The sequence below is a fragment of the Urocampus carinirostris genome, chromosome 4 (genome assembly GCF_059441175.1).
Source record: "Urocampus carinirostris isolate Australia breed hairy pipefish chromosome 4, RoL_Ucar_1.0, whole genome shotgun sequence".
Lineage (NCBI taxonomy): Eukaryota > Metazoa > Chordata > Actinopteri > Syngnathiformes > Syngnathidae > Urocampus > Urocampus carinirostris.
In genome coordinates, this window is record NC_142352.1 from 22704111 (window position 1) to 22725866 (window position 21756).

A 21756-nucleotide genomic window follows, 5' to 3' on the forward strand; every position below is an offset into this window, starting at 1 on the left:
GTGTGTGAGTAAGTCATGTGTGGGACTTTTCCTTTCTTTTCTCTTCCTTCTTGTGGGTCACGCTCAGGACAACCTCCTCATCACAACCGTTGACCTACAGCGTTATTGGGACGGAGGTTGCAGGCTGCATGAATTAGGTGGAAAATTCTGCCATTGAAAACTCAACCGTCATGCAATCTTGGCCAAACAGAAGAAGGGGAAACAGAAGCCGGCTCCTTAGATTGTTCCAATTAATTATTTAAGTGTCGGAATCTCTATCCGGTTACACGTATCAGCCCTCCCTTCACCGCACCGATCAAATGAGCGCACATTATTTAGCAGGAAGCCACGCGTGAGGGTGACAACATCCACTTGAGGTATGGTCCATGGCATTGGAAGTTTGATCTATTAAGGGTCTTCAGCAGTGGTGGGGGGCCAGGGCATACAAGGCCTTCTCTGCTATTTTGTCCAAGAATACTTGTTGAATAATATCAAATTGTGTCAGTTTCCTTTTATTGCTTTCCTCTGATTGCGCTGTTACCAGATGCTAGTTTTTATATTTAAGTGTTTAACCAAACACAATTTAACCATTACTTGTTGCCAGGCTTAGAAATCTGAACAGAGGCCTTCACAAAAAATCTGAAGGCCCTGTAGCATAACAAGGGTGCGATAACGCTATTGGCTTAGCCAATCAGATTTCCGGTTGGCAAAATAAGGGCCTTCTGGAAGGCCTTGACAAACGTCAGCTAGGGGGCGGTAATGTACCAAATTCTAAAAACCAATGTTCTCTTAAATTATAAAAGTATTTATTATTCACACTCCAAAGTGATTTTTAAACTCATTTAAAACTTTGAACTTTTTTATACTCTGATGTCAAGAAACTCAAAATCTCAGAAAAACACACAACAAACTGTTAAATGAAAATATGGACTTTTCAGTGCACAGATAAACTATGAAATACAAGAATAAACTTAACATGTGTTGTGTCAAACACACTATCCCTGAAAAACACAGGAAACATACATTATAATATTTACAGATGTACAAAAATATCTAATGTGAAACATTTAATGTTTTTATACTCAAAAAATATAAAGTAAACAACACAGAATCCTCAAAAAATCATGCATGTTGACCAATCGCATGAGAAAAGGAGCGTCTCAAAGGGAACCAGAGATGGCTCACAGAGCCAGTTTGTTCGCGAACGACACATCCCTATCCATCACAAAAGCCTAGGTGAGAAATAAAAGGTCCACCACTGGTCTCCAGTTTATTGAATTTACAATGTTTTTTCATGTGTGATTTTATTTTTGGCAAATTCTGAGTTTTCTTATTGTGCCTTACTGTACACATTTCCGTTTCCATCTTATAGGTGATAAACCCTGTTTTGTGACAGCATAATGGTTTTTAAACAAAGCCTTGAACTTACTGACACGTAGGAAAATGAGCTGGGACATGCGTGAGATTGCTGTGGTCTTCCACCTGTCCTGTTTTTTTTTCTTCCCTCCGCGCTTGGCTTCTCATTTTTGCCAGTCAAATGATGAAAAGATGAAGACTCGACTCACAAGTCACTTGTGACAACCCGATCGCTGCAGACCTCACAAAGTGCTTGCAGTTCTTAGGTTCCATGGTGGTGGAGGTCAGGTGGCAACGTTCACTCCGGGTTTTGGAGGTTCGGCCTTGGAAGGAACAGAAAAAGGGGGATGGAGACAAAGTTCTACTAATAAAAATGTAGGGTTTTTTTTGTGCCATCTTTGTCTCCATTGTCTTTTTGTGTGTCTACTACAGAATTACTTCTGCAGAAATACTACAAAATCACCATAATACTAAAAATCAAAGTAAATGTTAAAAAAAACAATGAGCTAATGCATTATTTTGTTTTTGTTCAGAAAATATAAAAATTTATAGAAATACTACAAAAAATACTACAACATTAATACTACAATATAGAAGTATTACTACAGAAATACTACAAAGATACTGCAAAAATACCAAAGTAATACTGCTACAGAAATCCGACAAAAATACATCTACAGTAACAACAAAATACAACAGAAATACAATAAAAATATTGGAAGGTAAGTAATACAGAAATACTACGACATTAACACTATAATACAGAAAGAATACTAAAGAGGTATTACTAAAATATTACAAAAAATACTACAACAGAAATACTATAAAAATACCACGACATTAATACTATAATACAGAAATATTACTACTACAAAAGTACTGCAAAAATACAACAGAAATACTGTACTACAAAGAATCCTGCAGAAATACCACAAAAGTACTGCTGAAATGCTCCCAAATTACTACCACAAAAATCCTCCAAAAATACAACTACAGTAATTCTACATAGTAATACAACATACTACAGAAATTCTACAAAATACTTCATAAATACTACAAAAATACTACTACAGTATCTGGCTGCGGCTGCACCGACTCGCTACAACGGGTCAGGTGTATCGACATTTCGTTCTGTGTACATTGTTACAAAGAATGACAATACAAAGGAAATTATTATTATTATTATTATTATTATTACAAAAATACCACTACAGAAAGACTACAGAAAAACTACTACTACAACTACAACAGATATACTGTAATACTAAAATACTACAAAAATACAACAAAAATATTGCAGAAATACTACAAAAATACTATCACAGAAGTGCTACAACAATACATCTACAATGACACTACAAAATACTATGGAAATACTAGAAAATACAACTATGGACATACTACCACAGAAATAATTTCGAAATACTACAAAAATATTTCTACAGAAATAATACAAGAATAACAAAGAAATACTACCCATTGTCATTTTTTTAACCAAAAGCGGCACTTTTATACATATGAGAACGCAAGGCAAAGGCACTGAGCTCATAAAGGAAATTCTTAGCTTAAACAGCGGAACCAGGCTGCCATCTCTTGTTGTAAGCAGGAATTGCACGACTTCTATTTAACACTGCCCTGTGGTACCCAATGTGTCAGAAAGATCTTGTGTTCAAAGATGTAGAAAATACATTTGAAAAGTCCATAAGTGACTTGGAAATCACACACATGTTGAAAAAAGAAGCCTGTTTAGCAGGTAAGCGAGAGTTTTTGTCTATTATTTGTCTGTGAACTACAAGGCCCAGAGTGCTTTGCGGCATTAAAAACCTGCTGTAAAGTGCATGAGTAACACATTTATTGTGTTATGCTTTACAATAGTATATATAGTATACATTTAGAAAGAGAGCATTTTGATAAGTAAATATTTGGCCAATAAGTTATTTTTTTAATTATTTACCTTATTTTATCTAAGTGTGTTGATTAAGGTTTACTGCAAAATTCCCATTTCTGAAAAAACGTAGTGAAACGTCCCCAAATTTTCCCTAATGAATTTTTACTATTTTCCCAAACAAAGTGTTGGGCAATGTGTCTATCCACCCCAGAAAATGGGGGCGGGTGTTTAAATATGACCGACATCTTTCAAAGGCAGTCAGGTAGGTTATCCAAGATGTGAAAAATACCGGTAAAAGCTGACACAGCACTTTTGTTTTTGTTGACCTGGCATTTTTCCCCAGAAAGACGATCCCCTCTCCCAGGCAGGGACGACCTTGAATGTCAATACCATTTTTCATAGATGGTCACGTGGGTTACCCCAGATTTAAAAACTGCCAAAAAAGCTGAATTGGCATATTTAGTTTTGCTGACCCGGCAATTTTGTCAAAAAGACATTCTACTCTACCAGGACAGAACAAGTCTGGCCAGGATTTGGCCAAAAAAGAATACTACAGAAATACTACAACAAATCCTACAGAAATACCACAAAAATATATATAGCGATACAAGATACAGAAATACTACAGAAATACTACTATAAAATACTACAAAGATAATACTACTACTACTACTATACTTTTTTCCAGAAATATTACTACAAAAATATTCCAAAAATACTACGGATATACTAAAAAAAATCATTCAGAAATACTCAAAAAATACTGCAGAAAAAATACAAAATACTACTACAGAAATTTTACAAAAAATATTGATGGTAATACCATCAAATAGCATGGAAATACTAGAAAAGTACTACTATGGAAACCCTACAAAAATACTACTGCAGTAATAGCATAATACAGAATTACTTCGACAAAAATATTACAAAAATACTACTACAGAAATACTACATAATACCACTGTGGAAATACTACAAAAAATATACTACAAAAATACTATGATAAATAAATATCAGCACAGAAATATCACCAAAATACTAATGAAATATATTTAACAAATAAAAAAAAGAACTATAGTCCCATTTTGAACAATATTTCCTCCGAACATTTTTGCCAAATAAAAAAGGAATCTTTTTTGTAAAAAAAATGAAGAATGATAATATAGCTCAGAATATGAATTGAGAAACATCATTATTTAACGTTTGCTGACTTTGACTAAGGTGTAGGATTCTGGCCTGCCAAACAATAAGAAAAATGATCAAATGTCCCTTAAATGTAAAACAATGCCATCCATCCATCTATCTATTATCTGCACCGCTTATCCTCAGTAGGGTCGCGAGGGTGCTGGAGCCCATCCCAGCTACCTTCGGGCAGTGGGCAGGAGGAAACCTGAACTGTGTAAAACAATGCCATTCATCATATTCATAATCTTATTTCATGTAAAGTGTTCTTCATTCGGGCCCGTTGCTGTGGAATGCTCTGTCCCCTGAGATTTGATCTGCAACCTCAGTGGAAATGTTTAAATCTAGGCTTAAAACACACGTCTATTCTGTAGGTTCATGTTGACAATATTTGTGTATTGTTTGTTATTGCAACATCCATTGCAGCCTGGTCATCCTGGAAGGGGGATTACCTCAAGTGCAGTCCCTACCCAAGGTTTTGAGTTTTTCCTTGCCCTCATGTAGGTTTTAGATCAGGGGATGGTGTAATAATAGTGTGTGGTTTGCAATAGTCTGTGGTCTGTGCAGCACTTTGAGACTTCTTGTGATTAAGGGCTAAACAAATAAACATGACTTGACTATATAGTTTCTTAGTTTTATTACCCCGGCAATTGCGTGGACAGCAAAGTAAAAATCCCATTATGCAAGGAATCGTGGTTCTTTACTGTGCAAATGACAATAAACACTTTAAATCTTGAATAGGATTGCATGTGCTTGAAAAAATGCTAAAAAGAAGTCATTAGTAACTTCAAAACGTTTCACTTTAATTAAGTTTTTTTCCAATGAATTAATTATTCAGTCCAGGCTCTGCGACAAAAGGCATGGCCGTCTAATCACGTTTTCCTAAATAGCAGTAAAGAGCCCGGCCTCGCTCTTGCCACGTATAAGGTACAACTGTTCTGCTTGTGCTAAGTGTGTCTCGTTTAATTTAATTCAATAATCCCCTTTAAATGAAATAAATCCCCTCCGGGACAGCCGGCGAGATAATATAAAATGAGTTTGGTGGCGGGGACAAAAAATTAGGACATTACGCTTGATTGAGCGTTGACAAAAAGCTGGAATATTACAGCGATATTCTTTATGTTTGTCATTTTCCGCAATAATGAAATGAAAGCATCCGAGCGGAAAGCAATCAGCGCCCGAAACGGATGACGGCGATTCGCCGGCTTAGCATTAGCATTTTTGCGCACTCCCCATGCAAATTGTTTCACTTGAACTTTTTAAATATCCGGCTTGCGTCGCGACTTCATTTTCGTAAGCGGTTGATAAGAAAGAGCTAGCTTGACGGGCAGAGTGACGCTTTTTATTATTCGCGAAATTGAAAAAGAGCGTGCTTTACTCCGTGTACTCTGAATTGGGATGATTTGACTATATCGTGAAAAATATCCGTATCAAAACATTCATTTGAATTTAATAGGGACGTCTGTGTAATTAAATGTGCGTAAATGGAATTGGTCTTTACTGGAGGCTGCGGCTGCTTGATAATCTTTTTACTTACAAGCGATGCCTTTCTGCTCCCAATGTGAGTCATTCAATTAACAAGCCATTAAATACGGTTCATACGACAGGAGCTATATTAAAACGAGGCCGCTGTTCCACATTGATAATGATTTTTAAGACGCATACGCTTGCAGAATTGTGTGTTGACCAGTGTTGGTTACAGTTACTAGTTACTTTGTTTAAAAAGTTCAGCGATCCCTCGTTAAGAAAAATAAGAAAAAGAGGAAAAATGCTAGAATAAAGGGGAAAAAAAGCTTGTGGAAAATGAAATAAAAGAAGAAAAGGGAGAACAAGAAAAAATATGAAAAAGAAAAAAACAATATTACCTCCTCACAGATGCCAAGCATGTCATTGGTCTGGTATATAAGGTTCTGTTGACCCTTTTATGTACTCAGGTTGCGTGTGAGCAGAGCTTCTCTGCTTTAAAATGTGGGAAAAGTAGCCTAAGAAGCTTACTGCCTCTGGATCTTTTGGAGGCCTTCATGCTGATGTACACTAAAAAGGAAATTTTCATGTCTATAGACAATGACATTGTCATCAAAAAATTTGCCAAGATCAGTGCTTTGCATAGGAGGATTTTGATGACCTATACAAAAGCTCCCCTACTTATGACCATTCGACCTACGATAAACGGTAGTTACGAACATTCTTTTCGGGACGTTGAAAAATATCCGGACATTGCTGTAAGTTAGATTTTGTATTGTGTGCACCTTTTTCCGAGTAGAGGACATCACTGTAGTGCTTCTTTCCGCCGCTACTGGCGTGTGGTGGCACTGTGAGAGGTCACCCAGCGTCCACCCGTAAGTAAACAAAATCCGCTTCCTCTTCCTAGTTTGTGTGTAAACAGTCCATTCTGTAAGAATTTTGACATTTCTATTGTTTAATACCTCATGCATCTATTCAATATGGTTGGTGTAAAGTGTAAAGAAGTGGTGAGCTGTTTCTTTTGAAGCGAAAGTGGAATGAGAAAGCTTGATGCGGTTGAGAAAGTGGTCGGAACGCTTTTTTTCGGCCACTTTTTACCACAGAGGAGAACTTCTTTAAGCTTATCTTACAAAAGTAAGTTAAACTCAACTTCATTTATCTTTATAGAGCATATTATTTTATGAAATGTTTAATTTTCTGTACAAAACGATACAGGTTACTTATACAAGCTTTAAACATACTTATATGAACCATAAACATACAAAATATAGCACTGTAGCAACTTACAAACAAATCCAACTATGATCGATCCTACTTTAAATGTGTGTTGTGAAACTACTCCATATGAGTTTAGCATAAAGCCTAACGATCTGTTGGGATTGAAAATGTAATTTGGATTTCAAATGACTAATACTCTACGTAGGTAAATATGTCTCCCTCAATATTACAATCTTGATATAATTTTCCTCTAAATCAAAATGGTAAAGTGTTTTCTGTTATAAACATATACCTGAATTTCTTCCCAATAAGAATGCATAATAAGGGCCCACAGCTGTTGTATTCATTCAAATTCCTCCTCCATAGCCATTTGGGCCGGCTTTGGGTATAAAACTCCGCGGCTAATGCCGTTTAGGGCGTGGTTTTCTGCTCTCCTTTGTGTTGTTTACGTCACGTCTTTTTGGATTATGTCACCATTCAAAATAGCGACCACAATTTAGTTAGATATCGATTACAAATATAGTATTTACTAAAACGCTGAAAGAAATGGCTGATTCAAGAAAAATGTGAGCCCTATATCGGACAGCACCTGACTCGAGTTGTTCATGAATGGAACGTCTCTATAAGCCAGCTCTTGGAGGTAAATGAAGGGAGTCGACTCCCAGTTCATCAACAACAGGTTCCCTATGAGAAGCATTTTTCCAATGTGATTGGTCAATCTGCATTTTGGGGGATTCAGTGTTGTTGACTTTAAATTTTTTGAGTCTAATAAAGGTAAAAACTTTTAACTATAATAACTATTTCAATTATATTTCCTGTGTTGTTCAGTGTTTATGCGAAAATGTGAGGTTCATTATTTTTCTTATTTTATCATTTTTTCTTTTTGTTTTTCCTTTTGTTTCTTTTTTCCTATTTTCGTCTTTTTCTCCTTATCTTTTTAAGTCTCACTATGCATAATGTTACATAATAATTGGTAATGTAAGGATTAAAGTAAGAAAAACAACCTGAAGAGCCATTTGGTACTGAAGGAGCCTTTTTAGTGAGCCAGGTCGAAAAAGCCAGTTATCTAAAAATAGTTGAGATTTCCATTTCTACAAGTAAACATGGTGTTTTGCATTTGCTCAAAATATTTCAAATTCTTAGACATACAACAACTTCTTCATAAAGTAATGAAAATTGTTACTTTCCCCGGTAACTAATTACTTTGACAATACAGTAATTCAGTTACTAACTCAGTTACTTTTTGAAAGAAGTAGTCGGTTGCGTCAGTAGCTCAGAAGGTAGAGCGCTCGTCTTGAGACCGAGGCTCCTCCGAATTAAATTCCGAAATATCCTTCGGCAAGACACTGAGCCCCTAATGCCTTCGATATGCTGACGCCGCTATTGGTGTATACGTGAATGTTGAGTGTGAAACACATTGTAAAGCACTTTGGGAGTGAACTGAAAAGCTCTATAAAAATGTGGACTATTTATCATTTAGTAACGACAACCATTTATTTTAAAGTGCTCAAATCTGTGCGTAGGACGAAAACTTGCACATTTCCCAGGAAATCCCTATCAGGGTCATGCGCATGCTTGCATGTACCAGGCATTGGAAGGAGGTCTCGATGGGTAGGAAGGAATTTCAAAACACCGTCTCTTTTTAGTGAGCCAAGGCAAAAGAGCCGATTGGCCAAGAAGAGCTGGAATTCCTTTCACATCAATGCTCCATTTTTAAACATGTCAAGTTATAGTTGAGAAACAGTAGTCTGAATTTTTATCCAAAAACTAGCTCCTGTAGACGCACGGCTGATTTCCAGCAGCCACAAATTGATTGAGACGTCCTAGAACATATGTTGTTCCGCCAAGTCTCAAAGGTAATCCCGCTAATGGCCCTCTAAGCTATCCACATAAACACGCACATAAATACAGAATGTTTCCGGTGAGAGTCCTGCCGTTGACTGGTCGGTAATCAATTCTGTCGTCACATCTGTTGATGGCGGTTGAAGAAACACAGAACAAGATATATTTGTCGATCAATGCCTGGCACTGGACGGCGGGCGGGTAACGGTAGTCGTTTAAATGTACGTGCCGAATCGGTCAGGGACGAAGTCGGAGTGGGTGAATGACACCAGCATAGCTAGGTAGGCCCATAAATTACAGAAATCCCTCAGTTATTATGGTTAATAATAACTGAGGGATAAACCCTATGTGAGAAGTGAAAATCTGCGAAGTAGCATTACACCTTCATAAAAAAACCCAAGGGTCAAACTTATCTCGAGATTATGTCCTTACTGACTAAAAGTATACAAATGACTGAAGAGTATAACAACTATAGATCTACAAATAAAAACACAAAACACAGAATTGCAGTTGCATTGATGTTCTTTACTGTCATGATACAAAAGTTCAATAAAATTGGAGGGCTTCTCCTTTCGGTGTAGGAGAGCGATTCAGGGAGAGGCTGGCTAGTTTCATGCTAGCATCGGGTATCTTCAAAATGACTCAGGTCTCCGTGATGATTAAAATATAACCGTTTTCCATGAATTGTGGCTCCAGGCACACATACAATCATACCCTCCCAACACACAGAGCCATCCCTAAGCTGCTCACGTGATAGCATTTTCTGCGTGCCGTCTGCTCAGACAGAAAACAGTGCGTAATACGTTGATACCATTGACAATGAAGACAATCCAAATCAATTTAAAATCCATGAAGCAGTGAACCAGCGATAACCGAAGTGAGAAGTAACAAAGTGTCTCTATAGATTTCCATGCTGAATACCATATTCAGCTGTTAAAATCTGTGTTTTTCAACTAGTGTGGCAGGACACACGACTAGACCATGTTTGTTGTGCCGCAGGAAATTGCCCAATTTTATCTTTGCAAAAAAAAAAAATTACAAAAATTAGAAAGCAATTGGTCAGTATCTTTGCTTTTTTCCAGTGATCAGCATAGTTGCAACAGCCATATCAGTACAGTGGGACTTCGCTACTTCGCGCTTCGACGTTTGCGGGTTCTGAGCTTCGTGGGCCTAAAAAATAATAATAATAAAATAAAATAATTTTTAAAAAACTTTTTTTTTTTAAGCATTTTTGAAGGGGCGTCACTACTTTGTGGTTCCACGTTCGCGGGTTCAGAGCTTTGCGGGTCTAAAAAATAATAATAATAAAATAAAATTATTTTTAAATATATATATATATATATATATATATATATATATATATATATATATATTTTAGCATACTTCTTCGCGGATTTTCACTTTTCGTGGGTGGTTTTGGTCCCAATTAACCGCGATAACCGAGGTCCCACAGTACTAGGTTCCAGAAAGTTACTATTATTTTATATTATTATATACAAAAAGCCGGTCCAACCCACATTTATGAATAAAAGTCCTGAAAAAAAGCAAATGAAAGAGTCAGGAGTTTTTGTTTTTCGTGCTTCTTTTGCATGAGCGCGACAATAGTTCGCTGTTGTAACTGTAAACATTCAAAAGCATAACTTATCTATTTTTATAGGCTCACTAATAAGGCTTATACGATTAGCAAAAAACTGTAGACTCTACACTGTAGAGTCTACAGTATGTTACAATTACGCTTATTTTTGCATGCATTGTGTGTTCCTTTAAAATGTAAAAGAACACACAAATGCATGCAAAAATATGTTATTTGGTGTCCCACGGTACCACCTATCTCTTGATAAGATATGAGAGAATCGTATTTTTGATGTCTCCGACTGCGATGCAATATTCGTAAATTAGATTTCTGATCTGCCCTTCTTTTATTAGTCTGGGTGTTATTAAACACCATTGCCTGAACTTAATAGAATATATTTCCAGAAGCCCGCTGGATGTGCTAAGGAGCTGATATTCAAATTCAATAACATGGCCCGTACTTAGTGCGCAGCACTAATAAATGCCAATGTGTGATGGATAGGCAGACCGGGCTCTGTGCGCATGTTGCACCGGACGGTAATAACGTTGTCTAAGTCCTTCAACGACAAAGGGGACTGTCCTCTATCAAGTCCCAGTGACCTACAGATTGCCGCAGGAAGGATGAAAGGAGGAAAGATAGCACATACTTATATTTGTACTATAGTCCCGATGGTACTGTGCAGAAATAACTACAGCCGTACCTCTGCATACAAGGTAAATTTGTTCCAGAATTGTGCTTGTAGCTCGAATTGGTTGTCAAACGTGCAAATGTTTTCAATATGAAACAGTTAAAAGACTAATTGGCCCGCTCGCGAGCTTCCAAAAGCAATCAAAGTTCAATCTAAATAGCTATATGTACTCCTTTGCCAGAAAATGTCACTTAGTATTTTTGGGGTAATAATACAATATTTCTACTTCAATTTATAGTTAAATTATATTTTTCTTGACAAGAAAAAAAATAATAATTTTACCCCATTGCAAGAAATTGTTTTTCGAGGGGTTTTGTAATTTTACAATATTTGTACTGACTATTATAACTCTATACTCTATACATACTGCCTGATAGGGCGCACCCTACAATCTGAAGAAAATCTTAGACTTATGTGCTCACTGTGGGGTTGAAAATATGGTATATGTAAAAAAGATGTATTCGTGTTATGATCACACAAAAGTAGAGTAGTAGAAATTTATTTGTGCACATTCAATACACACATTGGCTTTTTTTCCCGCAACAAAAATGTTTTTTTTCCTCCTATTTTATACGTTTTTCTTATTTTAAAATTGTGTAGTGCGCCGTGTAACAATGTCTGTATTGGATCAAAAAACATTATTTAAATCAGTGGTTGGCAATGGTTGGCAGTGACTGGCGTCGCGTTTTAGTCCCAGGTCCGTGTTTTGGAGACTTAACGAGGTGGTATTAAAACCGGTGGTACGAGGTATCGGGTACCAGGTACTTTTTCATAATGGAAAATCAAAAAGGCGAGGCAACCTGTAACCAAGTAGTGGAAAAACGTGTTTTGCTACTAGTTTAGTGCCCACTTGTTTGTTTGTTACTTTGTTTATTCCATCTCCATTTCAGGTTTGGTCTTGTTTCTGTTTTGGAACATGCCAGGTTGGGTTTTGTCTGGACATTTCGTTATTTTGGGACCCCGCGTGTGTTTGTTACTTTATACCTCTTTTTGTTACCATTTTTATTCTGAGCACCCTTGCCTCAGTTCCTGTTCCCTCTCCACTTGGGTCAACCTGCAAAAAGCATGATCCCAACAATTTGTGGCGGACAATGTGCCTCAAGATTTTTCATTGAAAAAGTGTCTCCCAGCTGAAAAAAGGATGAGAAACACTGAGCTAGTGACACAAATGCCCAAAAAATAATTTTTCCCATTGGATCTCAAAGGACTTTTCTAAACATTCTCATAGTCGTAGTTGTCCTTCAGTACCAGACCTCTAGACCTTACTCAGGTTAAAATTTGGCGTCCCCGCTGTTGTTCCATGTTTTATTTTTTTTATTTTATCATAGAACCTGTTCCCGCAAAGGTTGCAGCTTACGAAGCTTAGCATCAGCGACGAGTGACCTTTACTTTTATTATGAATATTTCTATTTCCTTGTGATTACGATGGAATGAAATATATGCATATGATCAGCGCAATGGATTTCTTTTTCATTAGTTGTGTAAAATGCCAGTCGGGGCGAATGAAGGGAAGGGCAGTCAGATTTACCCACCTTCTTCCAGCGCTATCCGACAACGGGAATTAATATGCGTCCCGTTTGTTGGCGGGGGGTTTTGCCAGCAACTTTGTCAGAGGTAACATTATCAAGAGCTTTTGCCGAGAGCTCCTTCAGCCTCGCTCGCACGTGAGCGAGCCCAACACTTGTCACTGTCAATCACAGGCTGATAATACGCAGACAATTCTCTCATTTGGTTTAATAAAATCCCTGGGTTTATTTGAAGTGCAGTCATTACAGCAAATAATTGCCGCATTGAGGTTTTAGCCCGTCCGTAGCCTCGGGGATAAGGGAAGACTATTGCTATATGAAAGATCTGCCGGCACGGTGGATTTTAACCTTTGCTCCCCAGTTGTTCATATTTCTAAAATGAATATTACATTTGAATCTAGACCTGGCTTTCTTTATTCAAACTAACGTGGTTATTGCGCATTATCCCAATATGGAGTCATCCGTTTTCCGCTCGTTCCAGGCTCTTAGGCGACTTCCACGGGGGACCGCCAGCTGTCATTTAAACCAAATTGCGAATGTGAATGGACGGACTAAAACTCTCGGAGGAAAAAGACAGACAGGAAGGAACATATTTCATCTCTAGTTTAAATAAGCCGCTGGCCGACCGACGTGAAATAAAGACTGAAAGATGCAAACAATTGGATAATATGAGGGAAATATTTTGTTGTTCCTCACTACACTGCCTTGGATTATGTTAGCAAGAGTACTACATTATTATTACCCGCAAAAACAAAATGTTATCTTTTAACACAAGTGTAGACATTCAATTGAAAAGTGTGCTTAACCACAATTCTCTGTTTAGAAAACACATTTTATTTTGTTTGTGTATTTTATGACATTTCTCTCATCCTACAAGCTAGCATTTGGACCAGTGAATGTTAATATTCTGCATTTATATAATGCGTTTCAAGTGAAAACCTTCCAAAGCGCTTTACAATTTTTCTTCACACTTACCCAACCAGACACACACTCACACACCGATAGTAGTGTCAGCCATGCACTCTGCTTTTTGGGAGGCATTAGTGATTCAGTGTCTTGCCCAAGGACATTTCGACATGTAACATGGAGGAGCCGGGAATCAAACCTGCAACCTCTTGATCTCAACACGAGTGCTTTACTTCCTGAGCTACTGCCGTGTTAGTGAAGTTTCCGTTTGGTGAAGGAACAGTCAGTTTTACAAACAAATGAACCTACACCTTAATGATCATTTGACAGAGAACAAAATCAATATATAAACTGTAGCATGGAAAAAAAAGTTTATTTTCCTACATTCATATAAATGAAGTCGATGCGTTGCTTCTTTTGAATAAAAGCATCAAAAGATAGGCAGTCCTCCACTATGAAAAAAAATCCATGCAATGAGAAAAAAAATGTTCTAAGATTTAACTTGCTGTTTGCTTGTTAACACCATGACTTATTCTATTGTTTGGGGGTAATGTGTGCGCTAAATAAAAATCGTTGGTCTAACTACCGCCTTCTAACCATGAAGCAAGAGATTGCGTGCCTCACTCTGCAATAGTAGACGCTCAGCACATTTAAACATTACATTCTAATTGCAATAATAATATTCACAATATGAGAAAAATTTGAAATGGAAAATACCAAAATTGTGACTTTAAATGACAAAGAATTTTAACACTGAATATATTTAACCATTAATAAGATTTGGAATTTTAGAGTTTCATGATGTCACTGATATGGACGAATGTATTTTTGACTCATAAAATAACTGTGGAAGCTCAACAAATAAAATCACTGCATAATTTATCTTTTATCTTGACTTAGTGCACACTGCACAAAAAATAAATAAATGGATAATTAATTACCCACTTTTGAAACACTTATCCTTTCTTAAGTCAGGGGAGAAAGAAACAAGTGTAGAAGTAAAAATATATGTATACTTTTGGAGGAACACAAAATAAATAAAAATATTTAAATTGAGTAACTTTATCGGACAATGGGGCATTTATTCTTTATCTAATTTTATTTGAAAGAACAGGTAGACTATATTTTAAAAAATCGTTTAGGATTTTTTTGCAGTCTATGAATACTTAAAATGAGAAAGATTTACTCATACAAAACACAAATTTTAAGATTTTTCTTTTTACTGAAATAACTTATTTTATTCACGTTCAGACAAAAATATCTTAGATTTTAAAAATATCGTCCGTTTGCCATTACAAATAGCCAATTACAATGAATAACAAAGAAAAGAAGAAAAATAGTATTTGACATTTTAGTGGAAAAATAAGTTTAGTAAAACATAAAAACATACCATCCATTATCTGCACCGCTTAACCTCAGTAGGTTGGCTGGAGCGTATCCCAGGAATCTTCGGGCAGTGGGCAGGGGACACCCTGAACTGGTTGCCAGCCAGTCGCAGGCCACACAGAGAGGCAACTCACTCGCTCATTCACACTTAGGGGCAATTTGGACTGGCCAATTAACCTGGAATGCATGTTTTTGGAATGTGGGAGGGGACCGGTATCCCCGGAGGAAACCCACACAAGCACGGGGAGAACATGCAAACTCTGCAAAGGATGGCTGGTTGCTGGATTTAAACCCATGACCTCAGATCTGTGCCACGGGCGTGCTAGCCAATCAGCTGCCGTGCCGCACGAAAACATACCATATTCTTGTTTATTTTTGCTTGTGTGGTTGGCGCGTGTGCGGAACAGTTCTGAGGTCATGGGTTCAAATCCAGCTACCGGACTTGTGCGGAGTTTGTATTTTCTCCCCGTGCTTGCGTGTGTTTCCTCCAGGCACTCCGGTTTCCTCCCACATTCCAACAACATGCATTTCATTTGAATTGGCCGGTCCAAATTGTCCCTAGGTGTGGATGAGCGAGCCAATTGTCTGTCCCTGTGTGCCCTGCGATTGGCTGGCAACCAGTTCAGGGTGTCACCTGCCCACTGCCCGAAAATAGCTGGGATGGGCTCCAGCACCACCGCGACCATACTGAGGATAAGCGGTGCAGCTAATGGATGGATGGATGCATTTGCTTTTTTAAAAATGTATATTTCAAATTTCTTTTAATTAAGCAAAATGAGAAACTACAATACTTAAAATGATGATTGAGTGCTTTTTTTTAAATGTACTTACATTACAAAATAAAAGTTGTGTCTTTTATATATATATATATATATATATATATATATATATATATATATACCAGAGCCATATCCCCCTAGTGGGAGGTGGCTATAGTCAAGAACACATTCCTGCCACTTTCTGGTAGATTGATGCCGAGCGCCAAGCAGGGAGGCAGTGAGTACCAATGTGTTAAGTCTTAGGCATGAGTCGGCCGAGGCTTGAACCAGCAACCTCCCAGTCTCGGAGCGGGCCATTGAGCTGGTTAAGAAAATAATCCTTATTAAATCTATTTTAAATATGTATTAATTTTATGTAACTAAATGGAAAACTCGAAAATCAACCTCATTGTTCTAAACCGAGGATGTCAAACATTTGGCTCTTGGGTTTGATGCAGATTTTCTGTAAAGAATGTCAATTTAAAACTTTCAGTCTATCGTAGTATTTCAGTATTGTGGTTTATATTCAGCCTACTTTAGTAGCCTACCCTACATATTTTAATTATAGAGGACAATGGATATTTTCTAAACATAACACATTTATTCACAAACAAAAAATAATTTGCGGGTTTGGCATCAAATGTGTTATCTGTTTTTTTACACAGTCGAGTGAATGCAGTTTTTCACCTGAATTAACTCACCACGTAATACAAACTCAAATATGAGCTATGGGGAAAAAATGATTTTGTCTGCCTTTTTTGTACTAGTTTGAATTTTAAATATATAAAAAAAAATTAGCAGTGAATGGGCAATAAGATTAGACTACAGTGTGAAGCACATTGTAAAGCGCTGTGGCAGGTCTTCAGTGACTTGAAAAGAGCTAAAAAAATACAGACAATTTACGATTTACCATTTACATCTGATCGAACTACTAGGCTGGGCACAGGCTCTCACTTGTTCCCGTAAGGCTCTTTTTTGATATTATTCACGAGAAAATGCCTATTCGTTTCAGGTTTTCCACATTTTAGCTGTTAGAGAGTAAGCAGGAGAGGGATAGGGGAAAATCTCGGAAATTAATAAATATTCTATATATAACGATGTGATCATTTTTAAATGGATGAATAAATGTTTGTTATATTGATGTTTTTGTGATTGATAGAAAAAGCGAAGAAGTTAATTTGGGGACAAGTCTCTTATAAGCCTTCGGCTTCAACATTCCATCCATCCATTATTTGCACCACTGGTCCTAAGTCGGGTCACAGGGGTGCTTAAGCTCATCCCAGTTAACTTTTGGCAGTGGGCTGGGGACACCCTGAGCTGTTTGCCCAGCCAGTCGTAGGGCACACAGAAACGGACAATTCACTCGCACATTCACACCTAGGAATAATTTGGACCAGCCAATTAACCTGACATGCATGTTTTTAAAATGAGGTAGGAAACCGGAATGACCGGAGGAAATCCACGCAAGCACGGAGAGAACATGCAAACTCCACACAGGAGGATTTGCTCCCACAACCTCAGAACAGTGCCGCAGACGCGCCAACCACTCAGCCGCCATGCCACCTGCCTTCTACCTGTCGTCCCTTTTTCCCTTTCAAGTGATTTGTTTACCTTGTTATGTGATGTTTGTTGTACCATGATTGTAAAGGAGAAAAAAGAGAGAAATACAAAAAATACAAAGCTGAGAGTATATACTTTACTGCTCTTTAGTGGCCAGAGTGATTATTTGGTGTGTATTTGTTAAAAAAAAAATCATAATTTTGATGGAAATTACCGAGAGACTCGCTTCTTTTTTGACATACTCGGAAATTTATGGCGGGCTGTATGTTCGACATAGCTGTGTAAACCTTTTGGAAAGGAGTGTATATGAGTAAATGTGTGCTTCTCTCATAAAGAACTATGAAAAAAGTTGACGGTTGAATGGAAGCTGAAAGGGGAAAAAAAACTGCAACGTGTCACACATTCAATTAGTTAATCCAATCTCCTTGCAGTAATTACGTCCATTAGTATATTTGTTTGACCAAAACAAGGTCACAAGTTGATGAGCTAAATAGTAACTCATTAAAAAAAGCAGCGGCGTGTGCATTTGTTAGCGTCGGATAGTTGATCCCAATGTCGAAGGAAAGCAAAGGCGCCGTCAACTTATTTGTTTGGAGGTCGCCTTTTATTTGTGGGCGTCAAAAGAAGCGTAGGTGACCTTGCCTCCTCCTCAAATAAGCAAGCAGGACACTAATTAGCTTTGTCACTCAAGTGTACATGGGACAATATACAATCAAATAACAAATAATGAGGTCAATAATTTCTATTTACTCTCAAACTTGGACAATGTCATTCCACTCCCCTCCATTAATACAACCGCTCATCCGTTAAATTAGTTTTTTTTCCCCTCTCAGCCGGAGAAATATAATTAGGCGTAATTGTTGGGAAATCAATCCATCAACCGAAGTGTGGTCAAAAACTAAGAGAAACCAAAGACGCAGATGGTGTGGATGCACTCAAACCTCAAGGGGCGCTTGCTGTGCACTGCAGCGAAACCTTTAATTTCAAGCAAGTGGATTGTCAAGAGTCCTCAAGCATTTAAGAAGCCTTCGCCCTGGAACGTTTCTCCCCTGCTTGGATTATTTTGAAGTGCTACATTAATCTGAATACAGTAATCCCTCATTTTTGCAGGGGTTTGTTTAAAAAAATTAACGCAATAGTCAAAACCAAAGTACAAACCTTGTCACGTCAACTGACTGAACAAGGAAATCACCCACATCTTCATTCACAACACTTATGTCCTTATCCAGACCTGCAGGGGTCAGTACAACAGTGAACAAAAGTTCCCAACTCTCTGTCATGTGACAGGAACTTCCTGTTAAACAGCCATAAATAGAATCTAACAGCACTATCCTCAGATTGTCGGTCAAACACAACTGGTTTTCAACCTGATAACTTTTAACTCATGCTAACTCCCTGCTAAGCCACAGATAAATCCCTGTCAATTACTTCCCTTCATCACCACCTTGAATTTCAATAATAAACAAAGGGGTTCCTTGTGTGACTTTTGCAAGTTGGAGTGACCCCCGAGGACCAAATCAAACAATACCAAACAATTTGTCAAATCTTTATTCATTCATGTTTTAATTCATTTATCTGTCTATCTGTGTCATTTTCACTTCCACACCAGTTCTACCTCCCCCACATACTGTATGTTTATCATTACCATCAAATCATAATGGTTGAGGCTGGTATGTTAGGGGCTAGCATAACTCCCACTACATTCTAAAAACATGCAATGAAGACCTCCTTGATCCATAGGTGTGAATGAGCAAGTGAATTGTCTGTCCCTGCCTGTGGCCCTGCGACTGGCTGGCAACCAGTTCAGGGTCTCCCCTGCCCATACCAGCTCAGTAGCCTAGATGGTAAGGCGCCCGCTTTGAGACTGGGAGGTCGGTGGTTCGCGCCCCGGCCGAGTCATTCCTAAGACTTAAAAAGTGGTCGGCGGCGCCCTCTGTTGGCTGCGGCTGCATCGGCTCGCTACAACGGGTCAGGTGCAATCGACATTTCGTTCTGTGTACATTGTTACACAGAATGACAATACAAGGAAATTATTATTATTATTTATTATTATATATATATAAAAAAAAAAAATATATATATATATATATATATATATATATATATATATATATATACTGGACTGTCTCAGAAAATTAGAATATTGTGATAAAGTTCTTTATTTTCTGTAATGCCAATAAAAAAACAAAAATGTCATACATTCTGGACTCATTACACATCAACTGAACTATTTCAAGCCTTTTATTATTTGAATATTGCTGAATTTGGCTTACAGCTTAAGAAAACTCAAAAATCCTATCTCAAAATATTAGAATATCATGAAAAAGTATACAAGTAGGCTATTCAACTAATCACCTGAATCATCTAATTAACTCGAAACACCTTGCGAGGGTTTCCTGAGCCTTAAAAACACTCAGCTTGGTTCAGTAAACTAAATCACAAGTATGGGGAAGACTGCTGATCTGTCTGCTGTCCAGAGGACCATCATTGATACCCTCCATCAGGAGGGTAAGACACAAAAAGAAATTTCTCAAAGAGCAGGCTGTTCACAGAGTGCAGTTTCAAAGCATATCCACAAAAAGTCTGTTGGAAGGGAAAAATGTGGCCGGAAACGCTGCACAACCAAGAGAGATGTCCGCAGCCTTAACAAAATTGTGAAGAAGAGCCGCTTCCAGAATTTGGGGGAGCTTCAAAGACAGTGGGCTGAAGCTGGAGTCCAGGTATCAAAAGCCACAGTTCACAGACGTGTCCGGGAAATGGGCTACAATAGCCGTATTCCCATGGTCAAGCCACTTCTGAACTCAAGACAACGGAAGAAGCGTCTGACTTGGGCTATGGAGAAGAAGCACTGGACAGTTGCAGAGTGGTCCAAAGTCCTCTTTTCAGACAAAAGCAAGTTTTGCATTTCATTTGGAAGTCAAGGCGCCAGAGTCTGGAGAAAGGCTGGAGAAGAGCAAAATCCAAGTTGCTTGAAATCCAGTGTGAAGTTCCCACAGTCAGCAATGGTTTGGGGAGCCATGTCAGCTGCTGGTGTTGGTCCACTGTGTTTCATCAAGTCCAGAGTAAATGCAACTGTGTACCAAGAGATTTTAGAGCACTACATGCTTCCATCTGCTGAAAAGCTCTATGGAGATGAGGATTTCATTTTCCAGCATGATCTGGCACCTGCCCACAGTGCCAAAACCACCAGTAACTGGTGCACTGACCATGGCATCACTGTCCTTGATTGGCCTGCTAATTCCCCTGACCTGAACCCCATTGAGAATTTGTGGGGTATAGTTAAGAAGAAGATGAAAAACACCAGACCTACAAATGCAAATGAGCTGAAGGCCGCTATCGAAGCATCCTGGGCATCAATAACACCTCAGCAATGCCACAGGCTGATTGCCTCCATGCCACGCCGGATTGATGCAGTAATCCGTGCAAAAGGATTCCCAACCAAGTACTGAGTGCATCAATGGACATTTTCAAATGTTTGATTTAGTTTTGCTGTTATAAAATTATTTTTTTACTTGGTCTGAGGAAGTATTCTAATATTTTGAGATAGGATTTTTGAGTTTTTTTCAGCTGTAAGCCAAAATCAGCAATATTCAAATCATAAAAGGCTTGAAATAGTTCAGTTGATGTGTAATGAATCCAGAATGTATGACATTTTTGTTTTTTTTATTGCATTACAGAAAATAAAGAACTTTATCACAATATTCTAATTTTCTGAGACAGTCCAGTATATATATATATATATATATAGTAAAACTAACCCTGCAACCACCGAGAGGATGCGGGGCTGGAAAATGAAAGCCTGAATAAAAATGAAACGACAATTAAAAATAAAAAAAGACATATCAACCGGATATTCTATTATGACCATTATTCTTACCATGTTGATGTACGGTTGATTGTCTTTGTATCGTTTGTGCAGCCCTTTGAGACGCCTCGTGATTAAGGGCTATGCAAATAAACATGACTTGAATTGACTTGACATGCCACAACAGCAATGGTTTTGCTAAGTAATCTGTAGTATGGGGTGGCAGTAGCTCAGGAGGTAAAGTGCTCATTCTGGGGTCAAAAGGTCGCAGGTTTGATTCCCTGCTCCTCTGTGTTATATGTATCTTTGGAAGGTCTTCATTGTAATTGTCACTATATAATTGCAGACCATTTACACTTATATTTGCAAAGAAAATGTCTTCTCCAATTTTAACTTACCCATGACATTTGTCTGACAAAATTAACTTCCTAAACGTAATGTGATGTCTTGGCATTTGGCAACTGTCCCAGCAGACAGCTGGTTGGCCATTTGCTTTCCTTTATTTTTATCACATGTAAATACAGCATGAACCGAAATAGAAAACTCTCTGGAGTTATCCACACTCACAATTATATAACACTTTTCTTGGTGCAGCAGATTATAAAATAACCAGTATTAATCCAAC